We start from the raw sequence: 13,320 nt of genomic DNA, 5'->3' as shown, positions 1-13,320 counted from the left end.
TGCTCAACTCCAATCTTTTAGCTCGCTTCTATTGGCCAATGAGGTTTCTAAAAAACGCCGACACTCGTCAAATCCCCCCTAAATCCTGACAAAGGACCAAAAATCCTGACATGTCAGGGGAAATCCTGCCGTGTGGCAACCCTATTCCTAGTAATGGTCTATTTTCTCCCATTCAAGATCAAGGCGCTAATGGTAACAATACAACAAACGTACTCGGTAAAAAATGTTTACAATGAACAGAATGTCTTTTAGCGGTAGGTAACATTATTTTTTTTTTTTTTATTTATTTAATACCACAAGAACGGTTACAGTATACCAATTACACCAATACCAATTACACTTGCTACTTGTAATTAATATTATATATTAATACGTAGGTACATATTGACGATTTAACGATTATTCGGCATATGTGTGTATATACAATTATACTTTACAAACACGCATAATAGCATCGTTCCTTTACATACCTATTATTTAATGTCTATCAAAGATACTTTAAGAGCCAACAGGAGCTAACATTAAAATATTTTAGGTAAATATACCCGTCTCGCTAACGGAAGCGGCTCCTGAAACTAGTGCAATAAGGACAAGGCGAAAAATCCTGCGTAAAAATATCAAAAATCGAGGTTTCGTACTCGACTGTTTCCTCCTCCAAAACTTAACCAATCGTAACCAAATTTGGAAATCTAAATGATTATGACATTATCTGTGTCGGACCGTTTTGCTTTTTTGACTAATTGATGTCAGTTTTGAATAGCACGCCTCTCATTGCGGCATAGTCAATTAGGCCATTTTGGCCATTTTTGAAGGGCTCTAGCGCCTTAAAAAACAAAAATATCAAAAAAAGCAAAACGGTTTGACACAGATATTGACAATATTAATGTGTGTTGAAAAAATCATTGCTCTAGCTTCAAAACCCACGGAGGAAACAGTCGAGTACGTTTGTATGGAGAAATGACCACTCCTGTTGGCTCTTAATGATCGCCATTTGAGCTTGCACATAGACTCGTAATTTAAGATTGTATATATTATTTAAATTTTAATTGGCGCGGCACTAATGAGGCAATGCATTTTATTCATTAATACTGCATAAAACTGTGTTTTACGAGCAACTAGCACGCTATGAACCATGTTCCATAGTCACGTTAATTGTTTTTATTTTAGAATGACCTACGATTAGTCCCTTAAAGCCTTGGTCATCGGATATTCGACTATTTGGCCATTTGATGTTTTACATGTTACAACCTTTATAGAACTTGACCTATACGCAGAGTAATGCGTCAACCAGGGACCAAGGCCGACAGAACGAGCGTAAAAATGTCCTGACGGTTGCCCACATGTGGTGGTTGTTATATAATTTACCCTGGTGCCAAAGAGGTGGATAATGCTTCTCACATGCAGATATGCTAGCCCCGCTGATACAATCTCGTGATTCTCGTGGTATGAAAAGAAAAATTGCTATAAGATTTAAAATTAAGCTAAGTTATTCATTACTCATTAGACCTACCTGACATTCTGTATCTTCTTTTATATATCTATGTATACTTTACAATAATTGTCAAACCCGTATTTTTTCCTTATATGAAAATATTAACCGCGTTGGATTTCAACTTCTCTTTGCAAATACAGTCTTTACAATTTTTTAAATAAATTACAAACGAATACAATTGGCCTTTGTTCCGGAACTTCCACTTTGTTTCTGTTCACAATCAGCGTATTTTTTGCACTATTTTGTTGGTTACGTTTTGCAAATTTTCAGTACAGCATTTCCAAGAGATAGTAAAATGACAAACGTCGAATACAATCATTATTACTTATCTATCCAAGTTTTTTGTAATAACGATTTTACTACATATTAGGTATGCATTTTTAATGATTTATGTTTTATTCCAGGTACCTACAATCATTTATCGGCTTTTTATGGAGCGACAGTAAGTTAACGCGAAGAAGGAATTTATTTTAGTTATTTATTCTTAATTCTAAAAAAACTTAGTATATGATTTTAGCAACACTGTCGTCGTGGTCGCTCGTATGTATGTAATAACTTATTTATTATACATAATCCGACTCTCATTTTAACAGAAGTCCAGACGATACGGAGACCCTTGCTGGCTAAATACACACACAAAGCTCAGGCTACAAGAAAAATAAAGCATAATTATTTATTAATATGCACACAGCTAATCAACGTTCATGATAATCGAACTTGGTGTTCCTTTAACGTTTTGGACGCCAATTACCGATATATCCGCATTCCGCACCGTAGGTTCAACGCCGATTAATCGGTCACATATCATAGAGCAACATAGACCTACATGCATATGCATAAAGTTCGATTTCAGTTTTGACACTTCGGTGACGTGGCGTCAGCGTGACAGCTTTTGTGTTTGACACGACGTCGAAAAGGTTAAATAAATAGTACAAATAAACATCATATCTTTCGACCAATTGAACAGGCTACCTCCCACCTCCCTTAGGTCGGCTATATCCCAAAGTTACTAAATCAATTAGCCCCGAAATTACCGTTTGTGCCACATCGCTCCCCCTCGACGAAAATTAATGCTCAGTGGAGGTATTTTATTATATTATATAAACTGTAGAATTGTGTTAGAATATTCGTTCCAACGCTATATTACCGTAATAACAATTCACCTAGAAGCAGATTCCCAATCAAAAACAACAATTCTTTGTTCCCAACGCCGCAAGCTCTGCTCGTTGCCGTGGCAACGGTCCGGGACCACCTCGCGAAAGAGACGCAAGATACTCCGAATTCGAGAGCTGGAGTGGGACAACGCGAAGTTCATAGTTCACACATTTGCATGCATCTTGATGTATTAAAAGGAAATTAGGTTAGCCGAGCTAATTTCGCGCAGCGCGGTAATATGCTGAAGTGATTTCAACTCGTACGTGACTTTTGGGGTGATCTGTGAGGCGAATGTACCACGATTATATGCGTTCGTTGTCGAAAATATGATAAACGTAGAAGGGAAATATTCCTCGCGTATACCTGAGACGAACTTATAACAAGTGCTAACTAATCTGCTTACAAACTTACTAAGTTCCGTTGCTCCGTCTAGTAGTGTATGTGAGAGAGTTTCACTATATAAACGAAGTTCTTATAGAAATTCAACTCGCTAAGATGTGAAGATTTAAATTAAATTTAAACAAGTAAAACATTTGCAGTCAGCTCTTTAAAAATGTTTTTGAACTAATTCTCATTTACCTTTCAAAGCTATCCGGTAACCTTAATCAGGAGTCATAATAAAACCGGGCATACTGTTGAATAGGTTAATTTTATAATTTAATTAAGTTAGATTAATAGTAGTTAATTTAATAAATGAACAGTTTAAAATCGTGCATAACTATTTTAATTATGTTAATAACTGAAATTCATTACTCATCATTACATACAATTTGCTGAATAGAAAATCAAATCTAAATTCTAAAATACCATAAATTATCCCGGTTGACTAGCAACTATTATCGTTTAGATATACATATTACACAGAAATTGAATCAACCATGAAATGCTTGTAAAAGGCGGCATCGTCATTTAGCGGTATTCACATCACTACCAGAACCGGCAATGCTACAACACTGTGACGTCTGTCATCTAGAGATCGGTTTTTGCGCGTGATCGGCGTCGCGTATTACCTAAGTCCAAAACTCTGATTATTATTGTGATTCCCTAATAAATATTGTTTAAAATGGTGCTCTGGTGTTTTTACCCTTACAGCTTCAGAAGTGCGATAATGGATTCCCGCCTACTACGATTAGATATAAGCGCCGCGCCGGCGCGCCGCCGCCGCCGACGAAATTTTCGCGCCGCCGCCGCCGACGCTGCGCTATCGGCGTGGCATCGGCGTGACCTTGGTAGCTAGTACTACATTCAGAATCAGATAATATGTTTTTAATCGAGTTTAGATCATTAACAGCGCCACTTCAAATAGTTTATAGCCATTCAAAAGGTATTTTAGGCCCAATATAATTCAAAAATATCGAAGGCAAATGCAAACTTATCTGTCTAGTAATCGCGCTACTAGTCTTGGGAAAACGAAATTATTTAATATCAATTTTAACATCAATATGCTTGTAATAAACATACTGATTTCCTTCCATTTTTATTGTGGGACATTCCACATTACAATTTATAGATTGTATATATACGATAGTCAATAGACATATGTCAATCACAATGAAAAAATTAACTGTGATCAACTCTGGATAACGTGAGACTCGAACCCACATCTTTGGATTACCGATCCAATGCATAACTAATTTTGCCAGCTAACCATCATCATTTACCGCGAATTTAACCATTGCAAGCATGGTTAAACGACTTTAAAAGGTATAAAATTGGGTTAATTTTGAGATATTAAGCGTTTCCACGTCCAAACGTCCGGCCGTTGGCTTCGCACGGAAGGGCGTCGGAATCGGGTCTCAATTAAACTTGGCCACTGTTCAAATTTCAAGCTTTGCTCTCTCACAGCTCAATCTTTGGCTGTGCATCGCTCGCATGGAATTAAACCGCTATCTGAACCTGCAAGTTTTTGGCCCTGGTTGGAGCTCAACTTTCGGCCTGTTTTAAAATGCTTGAGCATTGGGCCTTATCCGATCTTAGCTCCATTGCAGCTCGGCCTTTGGCGTCGCACGAATGCGCCCGCAGGAAAGCTCCAGATCTCTTTAACACTATGGCTTCAGTCTTTATCGGCCTGTACCCTCGCTCTGCTCTCTAGCAGCTCGGCCTCGCACTGAAGCGCGCCGCAATCGGCGCTCCAGGCGTTCGGCCGTCAGCCATGCTTACACTTGGCTTTCGAACTTAGCTGTATGCTTACCTGCAGCTCTTCCTCTGGCCTCGCATTGGGAGGCGTCGAAATCAAGTCTTCGGTGTTACATGGAGCTCGGAGTTGGGCCTCACTTTTTGATATAAATCGGTTTTATTGGGTCGATATTGGTTAATGACGGAGCTCAATTTTCTTTGGACTGTCGACAAGACGTTTCCCTGATCATAAAGAAATATAGTAAGACAAGAGTGCTCACTCCATACATCAGTTCAGACTATTAATTTCAGTGTCTACATCTAGCATCGAGTAGCGGAACTATCAGTACTGCTACTTGACAATCGATGTAGCACCGACCGGAAAGTCTTATCTCAACAGCATAAGACTTTCCGGTCGGTGCTACATCTATTGTCAAGTAGCAGTACTGATAGTTCCACTACTCGATGCTAGATGCTAATAGTCTTTTTGGTACTAAAACTGATGTATGGAGTGAACACTCTATGTATTTTTTTCTCTATGCCCTGATACAGCCAAACCGCAATTTTTAACTTAGCACAAAAGATAAGGGCCTCGCTAAGATCTTCCGGCCAGAGCCTCGCCAAGATTAAGACCGCCTCTGATGCCGCGCAATACCTCATATCCACAGTTTATATGATATCAATTTTTTTCGTAATATTATTCAATAAATTATCCTTGAAAATAAAAGATGCATTTATTTCATAACTTTCTTACAGTAAAAACATGTTTTTTCGGTAAAATTTTGGTTTGAATTCTTTTTTCATTAATCGAAGGTGTTTCAAGGCCACGCCGCCGATTCGCCGCCGCCGCCGACCTATTTTGACCGGCGCGCCGCCGCCGGCTATATGCATATCGGCGCTCATATCTAACTACGATATAATTTGTCGAAATTGACATTACGAAATTTACCGCGCGTAGTCCTTCCTTGTTTCATTGTTCTGATCGTTAATCTGATTGTAATGAGTAAATGCACCAACACCACTCATGAGAGTCAGACTTAAATATACAAAGTCCAAGATTGGTGTCAAAATTATATCTAAAAGGATACTTAACCTACAAAACTAACCTGTGCCGGCTATTGGCTGCTGGCGTACCTATCGTGTCTTTGCCTTGTTTTGTGTTTGATTTCAGATACCTATTTCGGTTTATGTACATCAGTGATCATGACTGTCAAAAATAATACATATTGACACTGACAGTGTAATAAAGCTGCTGGCATGTATGTATTACAATATTCACAGCAGAAGATCACAAGACATAAGCTGACAGATACCATTAGGTACAATTGAATTTTGATATTGGTATGAATGAAATAAATTCTTGGGATTACAGAGTAACTCAGGTAAAAGTTAACTCAGGTAAGAAGTCTGTCGATCCAACACCTAACAGTGCTCCGGGGCCATAGTGGTAAATATTCACTGCCTCACTTATATGTTGTGTTATTTTTGTAATCCATGTGTTTTCAGATACATAACATAATGTGATTAAGTATGTCTACATGACATATTAACAAAATGCTATGAACATTTTCTAAAGTTTGTGTCGTGGTAAAATTTACATTCAAGTAAAAAGCATATAAAACAAGTTTGGTAATGTAAATTTAGCCTTGATTGATGCTATATGTATGGTGGTATTATGCTTTCATGATTAACAATGAGTGCTATTTAATACTTTATCCTTTCAGTCAAAATAAAATAGATTACAAGTTTTCAAAAACACTGGAATATTGGTTACAACAACGATAAGGAGAAATTACTTGTTGTTTCACATGTGTGTGTGTGTGATATTACACATGCTTATTGCAACTGAAATAATGCTTTGTTGGTATGTTTTTGGTTTGTGTAATTTCCAGAAATTTGACAGCAATGATTCTTGAATTGAACGACCATACCGTCGTTGAACGCACTAGAGTGACTATCGGGTCAGGCCTCTATAATGAACCCAAATGGACATGGGTAATATTTCAAAGTTAATTGGTTATGGATGCCAGGTATATTATGTCCTAGTGCTCATAATTATATATGGAGAAAATATGTTGATAAGTGGCTATTCTCCGATGTCATGGAAAATGAGGTATTTATTTAGAAATAAAATGTTTGTTCATGTTGTACATGTATACTAACGGTCAGTATGTGTTACATTGACTGTGTGTGGTTAGTAAAATGCGCTTTGTGAATAAGCGAAAGGTGACATTTATTTGTAGCTGGTTAGTATTGTCTGTGACAAATGTAGTTGCTCCATGTTTCTGGAGCCTCCTCGGACTGAATATTTTAAAAGACAGTTCATATCACATATAACCTCCTGCATCTTTGCAATTAACATTAAGCTGCAGACATACTGATAAATAAGGCAGTAAATCATTTGAGATGTTGAGAAAATTTCTGTCTGTACATATTATTGATTGGTTCTATGTATGAAAAATCTTATGAATGTTTATACAAATTAATTGCATACAGCTTATAGTATGTTGTGGTTGTTGTTTTGTTCATTGGGATGTTGGTTTAAGTTTGCATTGCAAATATTTATCACAAAATGTCATGTTATAAAATGAACCAAAGACATATATTTAAACAGACTTACCAAACTAATGAAAGTTATTGGCATGACATTGTCAAGTGTTTGAGTTATTGACAATGATAATGATTTGTGTTCTAACAGTATGTTTCAGATGCATTTCCTTATAACAAAACTTTATTGCTGGTGAAGTTTTGACCATAATTTTATAATACTTGCACCGATGAAGTATGATTATAGGTGTTTCCAAGGTTTAATCTTGTCAAAGAGATGGACATATTGAACTAGATACTTACTGAGCTGAGTATGACACTGGTAAAGCAGGTTGTTGCTAATGGTAAGCGAGGTGAATACTTTCAGGAGTCAATATGGATATTGACGGTCTACGTGATACATGTCTTTTACATACAAGTGCGACTGGACTCTAAACGTTCCAGTCCGATAAGTGTTTTATGGGTGAATAATTAACGAAGGTAAATAGCTTGGTTAAAGCTTTCCAAATAACTATTTTAACCCATTCACTGCTAATGAACATTGACCGAATAATATCATGTCATGAGCTACTGTTTGAAGTTATTGACGGTTTTCGTCTGAACTTGTAGTGTGTTATGGTACTGTTTGCATATAAAACAGTACACTTTTATTACTTCTGGGTTTCATAAATCAGAAGTTATAAATAATAATATGTTTCACAAATTTTGTGGGTTCACTAAGTATGTATTTCATTGTTTTGAAAAATGCATAAATTGTGGTTTATTATGTTATGAACTCATTTACCTTACAATGTGTGCTTGCATGGCATTTAACAAAATTATTTAGTTTTGTGCAGGTATAAGTTAACCTGGATGATGATGTGTTGAGTTAGCTACACATAAAATGCAAATGCACAGCTGGAGAAAATCAACCATGTGTGTCTTGGGATTGGAAACTTTATGGTTTAAGCATATGTGCCATGATTTGACTGATTGATCATTATCAATATACACTTCATGATGGTTGAAAAATACAATTTGTGAAACCTCGATAAGGCGAACCTGGGTAAGAGAGGAACCTCGATAACATGAACTTCTGTTCAGGCTCTACTATAGTTCAATGTTGGTATAGTAAGAGTGTTGCCTTTATTTAGGGGCACGGAAGAGGCAAGCCAAGTTGCACATGATCATTTACAATTGGTTGCATAGTAGCAACTGCTTATTATTTTATATTTTCCATGTTAAAGGCAAATGCTGTACCCATTTCAGGTACCGTTTTCAGATTAAGAACTGACTACGAGTATATTCTCAGAGTAAGAACTGATATATAATTTTATTAGACACTCGGATTGAGAACTGAGTGATTATTTTATTTATATTACTTGCTCTCGAGTTTGGAATCGAGTTGTGATTTTGTTTTATCCCAGATTTAGAACTGGGTTACTGTTGTCATACTTATGTGTTTTGTTAACAGGTTTGCCGACTAAAATAAACACATTGTGCTTGATTAATTTTATTAGACACTCGGATTGAGAACTGAGTGATTATTTTATTTATATTACTTACTCTCGAGTTTGGAATCGAGTTGTGATTTTGTTTTATCCCAGATTTAGAACTGGGTTACTGTTGTCATACTTATGTGTTTTGTTAACAGGTTTGCCGACTTAAATAAACACATTGTGCTTGATTAATTTTATTAGACACTCGGATTGAGAACTGAGTGATTATTTTACTTATATTACTTACTCTCGAGTTTGGAATCGAGTTGTGATTTTGTTTTATCCCAGATTTAGAACTGGGTTACTGTTGTCATACTTATGTGTTTTGTTAACAGGTTTGGCGACTAAAATAAACACATTGTGCTTGATTAATTTTATTAGACACTCGGATTGAGAACTGAGTGATTATTTTATTTATATTACTTACTCTCGAGTTTGGAATCGAGTTGTGATTTTGTTTTATTCCAGATTTAGAACTGGGTTACTGTTGTCATACTTATGTGATTTGTTAACAGGTTTGGCGACTAAAATAAACACATTGTGCTTGATTAATTTTATTAGACACTCGGATTGAGAACTGAGTGATTATTTTATTTATATTACTTACTCTCGAGTTTGGAATCGAGTTGTGATTTTGTTTTATCCCAGATTTAGAACTGGGTTACTGTTGTCATACTTATGTGTTTTGTTAACGGGTTTGCAGACTAAAATAAACACATTGTGCTTGATTAATTTTATTAGACACTCGGATTGAGAACTGAGTGATTATTTTATTTATATTACTTACTCTCGAGTTTGGAATCGAGTTGTGATTTTGTTTTATCCCAGATTTAGAACTGGGTTACTGTTGTCATACTTATGTGTTTTGTTAACGGGTTTGCCGACTAAAATAAACACATTGTGCTTGATTAATTTTATTAGACACTCGGATTGAGAACTGAGTGATTATTTTATTTATATTACTTACTCTCTTCAATGTCTGCTATAGAGCTTTAATTATTATGTGCTCTTTAAGAAGGGCTGTTACTTTAGTCTTGGCAAGGGATGCTATCCTTAATAGGCTACTTCCTGGCGCCGGTAATCGCAACAGAGGCTTTAAGGAGCGGCCTGTTGCTTGTCACTATCCTTGAAAGGGTGGTTGTTGCTGATATTTGCAGTGTAGGCCTTAAGAGGCGGACCATTGCATGTGATATAAGACTATCCTTCAGAGGATGGTTGTTACTAGTATTTGCAGTGTAGGCCTTAAGAGGCGGACCATTGCATGTGATATAAGACTATCCTTCAGAGGATGGTTGTTACTGGTATTTGCAGTGTAGGCTTTAAGAGGCGGACCATTGCATGTCATATAAGACTATCTTTAAGAGGATGGTTGTTACTGGTGTTTGCAGTGTAGGCCTTAAGAGGCGGACCATTGCATGTGATATAAGACTATCCTTAAGAGGATGGTTGTTACTTGTATTTGCGGTGTAGGCCTTAAGAGGTGGACCATTGCATGTGATATAAGACTATCCTTAAGAGGATGGTTGTTACTTGTATTTGCAGTGTAGGCCTTAAGAGGTGGACCATTGCATGTGATATAAGACTTTCCTTAAGAGGATGGTTGTTACTGGTATTTGCAGTGTAGGCCTTAAGAGGCGGACCATTGCATGTGATATAAGACTATCCTTAAGAGGATGGTTGTTACTGGTATTTGCTGCAGTGCAGGCCTTAAAAGGCGGACCATTGCATGTGATATAAGACTATCCTTAAGAGGATGGTTGTTACTGGTATTTGCTGCAGTGCAGGCTTTAAGAGGCGGACCATTGCATGTGATATGATATTATCCTTAAGAGGACCATTATCTCTACCGATAAATGTTTATCTATATCGTATCGTACTATTTGTTGTTGACCTTGAGAGGTTGGCTTGAGACCTTGTTTACAAAAGGATATTTTAATGACCTTAAGACTGATGATCTCAAGGTTACCTTGAAAGGGTTGCTTGCACTTATACCTTCTAGGGATCGCTGGCGAAGTACCGGATCCAGTAGAGTTGGAGGGAGTGCCTGTTCGAAATACCCAGTTGGAGCGAGTGCGTGCACCGGGCTCCGTGACAAGCTTATCGTGAAGGGCTGACTTCTACAGTCGTTGCGCCTGCAAGGGCAGTGGTGTCCTAGCCTAGGTAGCTACGCACACGCATGTCTCACGAGTTGTACGCATTTTTGTGCGTGCATGCGATAGTCTTACATCCTACAACGGAGAAGCCAATTGTGAGTTTGTTCCAAGTCTTTGCTTTTAAAACGACACAAATAGTCATTGTTACGTTAAGCGGTCAGTATGAAATGCACCGCTCATGGAAGGTTTGGGTTAGCTGCATGGGTATACATGCTAGAGATTTATAAATATCTAATATATCCTTCCAAGTTACATGATGTTATTCACAAGAAAATAATTTATGTCAGATGGTGTTACAAAAAAAAAAAAGGGGGTGGTTTATCTACCTGCCGCTAGATTTCACGCTTATCGCAATATTTTATTACTTGCATAATTAATTAATTGGTATTTATATCCTCTTGGTGTCATATGCACGTGAATTAAGCCTTTTGTGTATTTCAAGCAAGTGCTGAGCAGTCTTGCATATCCTAACACCTCCCGTACCACGGATTATTTGGTACCTGGCCTGGTCATGCAATCTTACATTTGGTTCAGTCAGCTTAAGCCCTTACTCCAATTCGACTAAAATAGAACTAAATATCCTGGTGTAAGTTGACAATAACGAAATAGACCGTTTCAACGGAACTCGAGTCGAATTACTCAAAAGGACCAAGGCTTGTATATCGGCTGAGCGTAAAAGGTGCTTGTTCAATTCGCAGAAAATGAACTAGTGGAGGCAACCTCCACCTGGTGAAGACTCAGCTTGCTGCGACTGCGTTGGCTGTGGCGGCCTTCAGTGGCTGCGCTGATGACAGTGACCTTCGGGGCGCCGGTCGGGTCAGGCGATGGCCGAGCTAAAAGGCGGCATCGTCATTTAGCGGTATTCACATCACTACCAGAACCGGCAATGCTACAACACTGTGACGTCTGTCATCTAGAGATCGGTTTTTGCGCGTGATCGGCGTCGCGTATTACCTAAGTCCAAAACTCTGATTATTATTGTGATTCCCTAATAAATATTGTTTAAAATGGTGCTCTGGTGTTTTTACCCTTACACTTGATTTATATTTTGACTTCAATTCATTAGGCAGATGAAAATATTTTCACAGAAGTTAGGACAGATAGGCACTATTAATAATTCTGAAATAATTGGATCGCCAAATTAATATTGCCAGCATTCCGGGAATAGGCATTATATTTCGAGATCCCGCTAGTCCCCCGGGCGTTGTCCGCTAGCATTAACACGGCCAATTAGTGATGTCTTCCCGGGATTGCCCGGGATATATGAATACGTAATCGCGATTAATATGCAATATCATCGCGAGCGGGAACGCGCGACTCATTATTGTTTGATGAGAGGCCAATTGTCGCCGTTTATAATAGGATCATCGTGTTAAGATTATTGTTAACGGTGTTGCATGTACCGACACTGTCTACTTTACTAATTGAGTAATTAAGAATTATCTAAGGGCTCGTCTTAATCTTCAGTGTTCACGATGAATGGAAATATACTTAATACTGAAACGGGACTTAATCGCGTGCACTTACTTTTATTATTTGGCCTGACGTTTCGAACGTGACATTACGATACGTTCGTCACAGGCAAACTGCCCTAATAGCACGGTCGCATTTTTATCATTTGTCACCGTGCCTGTCACGTTCTAACAAGTATGTAAGTGCGAGCTCCGAATGTATTCCCCGTGTGAAATATTCGTAACTTAACAAATAAACATGGCATTAAGGAAAAATGTAAACCGTATCTCGAGCCCATCCATCCGTATGAAGCACCGTCGGTAATTCCATCCCGCCCTGCACAAGTCTACACGCCTCTTGAAGCTCAAGTAGGTCGTCGTTTCTACAAAAATTGTGCGTGAAATAAAATCATTACTTGTCCCGTTATATACAAGGGGCCATTACCAGCAGTTATTCAATTTTTGAGCTCGCCGAGTAAATCACGAGCTCCCCTTCACTTTTCGGCAATCAGGGTTAACGATGTTTCACATCACTACGCTAAGCCGAGGCACTTATTGCATTGTGGACCTATCGGTTTGGGGATAAAACGCATTTTTGTAAGACGGATGAAAAAGTTAGTTAATTGATTTTCCGACTTAAACGCTGCGCGCGTTAGAAAATAGACTGACATGCCTGTTACAAATATGGTTTTAAGATGTTTTAAAAGATTGTATTCCCCCACGAGCTGGTACTTTGTGCTTATCTGATCATGTTACTACTCATTGAAACGTTGATATTACTCGTTTAAATGAAATCAACGATAAAAAATTGATACACCATAATGACCTTTATTATATAACAATATCTTTCCTTTAGTCGGTTAATAAAAACGAATTTTTCCTATGCCAATGATTCAGCACTAGTCCCTACTCCCTACATCATATATGAT

At 37.8% G+C, this 13,320-nt stretch overlaps 1 protein-coding gene across 1 annotated transcript in view; it reads left to right on the top strand.

The window, feature by feature from the left end:
• The window catches only part of LOC134654807 (ubiquitin-like protein 3), a 205,107-nt gene that overhangs the window by 24,789 nt on the left and 166,998 nt on the right, over positions 1-13,320 (top strand). The window lies entirely within an intron of this gene.

Source organism: Cydia amplana, chromosome 15, assembly GCF_948474715.1.
Source record: "Cydia amplana chromosome 15, ilCydAmpl1.1, whole genome shotgun sequence".
Lineage (NCBI taxonomy): Eukaryota > Metazoa > Arthropoda > Insecta > Lepidoptera > Tortricidae > Cydia > Cydia amplana.
This window is presented reverse-complemented; position numbering and strand designations above follow the sequence as displayed.